Genomic DNA, 4,200 nt, shown 5'->3' with positions numbered 1-4,200 from the left:
CCATAGAGGTCATGATGCTAAATGGCTAAGCCATAGTTGATGGTCTGTTACTGCATCATCCAGTACAGTAGCCAGTGGGTACATGTGTCCATTTGAGCATTTGAACTATCGCTAATCTGAACTGAGATGTGGTATAAATTCTAAACCCCAGATTTCGCCAGTTGTGGTGATGCATGCCTATAATCCCAGCAGCTTGGAAGGCTGAGGCAGAAGTATTGTGAGTTCAAAGTCAGGCCTCCACAATTTAGTGAGGGAGGTCCTAAGGAACTTAGCAAGACCCTGTCTTAAAATAAAATATAAAAAGAGCTGGGGATATGGCTCAGTGGTTAAGTGCCCTTTGTTTTAATCCCTGGTACAAAAAAGAAAACAGATTTCAAAGAAGGAAATCTTCACACAAAAAAAGCAAATTAAATACAATATTAGTGATTTTTATATTGATTACACATTTATCCTTTGTGTGTGTGTGTGTGTAGTCCTGGGAATGGACCTCAGGGTCTTGCACATTCTGGGCAAGCACCTTACTATTAAGTTACATCCCCAGCCCTACACTGATCACATATTCAAATGATCAAAATTTTAAAATATTGGGTTAAGTAAAATATAATTAAAGTCAATTTTATTTTTTTTACGTTTCATTTTTAGAGTGTCTATTAGAATATTTAAGATTATATATGTGCCTAGCATGTGTAGCACAAACTGTATTTCTATTGCAAAGCACTGGCCTGGAGTTGAAACTACTTGGGTCTGAATCCCAGCTTTGCCACATACTCCCTGTGTAACGTTGGGCATGTCCATTCATCCAGATGTGGCTCAATTTCCCCCATGATTTCAATGGGGAAAGTTTTTGTGAGCATCTAATGACCTAAATTTCTCAGACAGTGCCCAGTTTATTTGTTTGCTATCTAACATTCTCACCAATGCCAGAGCAGCCCAGGTTCACCTCTTGCTTATGCTACACTGTTTATCTTTCCTGGAAGGCTCTGCACCTCCTCAGGTTCTGTGTTTTCCTAATACTGTGGCTTGTCTGCACTCTTGTGAGTTTCTTTGTAATAACATGAGCTTTCTTGTGTTATGAGCTGTTGTTCTGTTGTGCAGACCTGAAGTGTAATTTGAAGTAGATTGTGTGCTTCTTGAGATTGGGACTTGTGTTTCCTCCTCTTGTATTGCCCTCCTCATCAAGCCCTCTGCAGCTCCAACACAGTGCCTGGTACAATGTGGTATTGCAGAAGTAAAATGTTCATTAACTTGACAGGAGCAGTGGTGCATGCCTGCAATCCCAGTGGCTCCAGAAGCTGAGACAGGAGGATGGCAAGTTCAAAGCCAGCCTCAGCAACTTAGTGAGGCCCTAAGCAACTCAGTGAGATCTTGTCTCAAAATAAAGAATGAAAAACAGGGCTGGGGATGTGGCTCAGTGGTTAAGCGCTCCTGGGTTCAATCCCTGGTACCAAAAACCAATGCTTGTTAACTCACTAATTGATTAATGTCCCTTACCCCTATGCCAGGGAAGTGAGAATTTCCCATGCTTTCTTAAAACCCTTAGGAGGAGGGGTCACTTTTCCTCCATTCATTTAGGAGCCACCATTTTTTCCCAGGTCATTTCATACATCATGGAACAGCAATCCATCTTTTTAAAATTCTTTTTTTTATGTTGGAAAAAAAGGTATATTTAGACTTAGACAGCTGGACTCTGTTTAGATGATCCCAATTTTGTTGGCAACGTCCAAAGAATCATAATCAGGAGCCAGTCTCCATCAGGCCTGATCAGGGTGTTAACCTTGGCCACATCGATGTCATAAAGCTTCTTTGCAGTTTGTCTGATCTGGTGTTTGTTGGCCTTGACATCCACAATAAACACAAGTGTGTTGTTGTCTTCAATCTTCTTCATGGCCGACTCAGTGGTCAGAGGGAATTTGATGATGGCTTGGTGGTCAAGCTTATTTCTCCTGGGGGTGCTCTTCCAAGGATATTTGGGCTGCCTCCGGAGCTGCAATGTCATGGGTTGCCGGAAGGTAGATGACATGTGGATCTTCTTCTTTTTATGACTGTGGACACTCTTCAACACTGTCTTCTTGGCCTTCAAAGCTTTGGCTTTGGCTTTGGCTTCAGCTTTGGGAGGGGCAGGCGCTTCCTTCTTAGCTTTCGGCGCCATCTTGGTGAAAAGGCTTAATATTCTTATTTATTTATTTATTGCAGTATTGGGGATTGAACCCGGGGATGCTCTACCACTGAACTACATCCCAGTTGTTTTCCTTTTTTCTTTTGAGATAGGTTCTCACTGAGTTGTCCCGGCTGCCCTTGAACTTGTGATCCTCTTGCCTCAGCCTCCCAAGTTACTGGGATTATGAACAGAGCATGCAACAATGCCACACCTGGCAACCCCACTTGTTTGCATTCCTGCCTAGCCCCGCCACCTCTCAAGCTTTCAGAATGGGTGATGGCTTTTTTTTTCTTTTTCTTTTCCTTTCTAGCACGTGAACGTTGAGATCAGCTATAATTTTGAAGTCTTAAAAGAAGCGGCCTGGGTTCATTAAATTCTAATGGCGCTGATGGAAAGGAAAGATAGTTGCTTTAATTAAGGAAGACCTCCCTTGGCTAATGCTGTGGTTATGATGGTGGTGGTGGAGCGCTGCCGCTGCGGCTGCTAAGTAGGATGATTATGGTGTTCAAGGGAGTTCAGAAGCGCCAGTCTACACCCTCAGGCAGCCCAAACTACACATCTGCCAAGCATCTACATACAGCCTGTCACTGCTCTGCTTGGGAGCTTACCCAGCAGGGCAAACTTTTGCCAGCTTTGGATCCCACTCAAAGTTTAGGGAACATGTCTTCTGGGTAAATAAAATCCCCCAAAACAACATGCCTTTGAGGGGAAAGATTGTGTGTGTGTGTGTGTCTGTGTGTGTGTGTGTGTGTGTGTGAGAGAGAGAGAGAGAGAGAGAGAGAGAGAGAGAGAGATTTTGCTGTTGTTGTTGTTGCTGTTATTATTGTTGCTCGGGATCAAATCCAGAACCTTGCACATGTTAAACATGTGCTCTACCACTGAGCTATGTCCAATCCCTAAAATTCTGGCTGATTTTTCTTTAGCAATCTGTTTTTTTATAGACCCAGACAAGGACCCCTCCCCTCCTTTTCAGCACTGGAGTTTGAACCCAGGGGTGCTGTACCACTGAGCTCATCCCCAGCTCTATTTATTTACGTATTTATTTGTTTATTTATTTATTTTAGATAAGACCTTGTTAAGTTGCCCAGGCTGACTTTGAACTTGAGATCCTTCTGCCTTAGCCTCTCAAGTAGCTGGCATTACAGGAGTGCACCACCACACTCCTTCACAGAATTCTTTGAACACCGGTTGAAATTGCACTATTACTGTTCCCTTCCTTTGAATTTAGCCTGCGAGGCCATCTTGAAAATATCACTTTAGGAGAAGGCAACATAATGAGCTCTGAATGCTTAGTGTGGATTCACACTGAGATCCTGTCGATCTTATATGTGAGTAGAGAGAAGGGATGTAAAGGATGGTGGGAAGGAATGTGGGGGTTACCCTGGGAAAATTCTGCTAGCTTTACCCATTTTCCCAAGACCAGCCCTGAGAGCAAGATCCAGCTGAGCTCAGAAATATCTGGTCAGTAAGTGTAGTGGATGCTGTGCTGTGTGCTCAGATCATCCTTTGGGGTAGAATAATTTATTTCCTTCACCCACCAGGACTGCAGCTGACAGCACTTAGTTCCTGCCTTCTCTGGAACTGTGGATCTTCATCCTTAGACATGCCACCTTCCCAGCCTGTACACAATGACTGCAGATTCAAGGACATGAAGACTGCATGTGGGACGATGCTATTACAAGGGGGCTGAGGAGTGGTCCAGCTTCACCCTCTGCTTGTTCCTCTTTCTTCCCTTACCCCACTGGCATCAATACCTAGAGCACTTTCAAAACAGTTCCCTCTCATGGATCTTCATCATATAGTCTGCTTTCTGGAAAATCTGATTTGCAATAGTCATTCCCTCTTTCCTTAATGTAGGCGCTTCTGTGTTAGATTTCAACATCCTGACTACAGGTCCACTGACCAGATGGCTTTCAGAGTCCATTTTTTCATCTTTTTTTTTTCCAGTGCTGAGGTGAGAACTCAGGGCCTTGCACATGCTAGGCAAGTACTCTGCGCCTAAGTACACCCCAGCCCCTCCCCTCATCCATCCTTGCTCTTTC

General features: G+C 43.8%; 1 pseudogene; it reads right to left on the bottom strand.

Annotated features, from left to right (window-relative positions):
• Positions 1-1,691: 1,691 nt before the first annotated feature.
• Positions 1,692-2,149, bottom strand: LOC107154904 (annotated as a pseudogene).
• Positions 2,150-4,200: the final 2,051 nt, after the last annotated feature.

This window comes from Marmota marmota, unplaced genomic scaffold (genome assembly GCF_001458135.2).
Source record: "Marmota marmota marmota unplaced genomic scaffold, marMar, whole genome shotgun sequence".
Lineage (NCBI taxonomy): Eukaryota > Metazoa > Chordata > Mammalia > Rodentia > Sciuridae > Marmota > Marmota marmota.
Note: the sequence above shows the minus strand (reverse complement) of the source record. Positions and strands in the feature narration are given on the sequence as shown.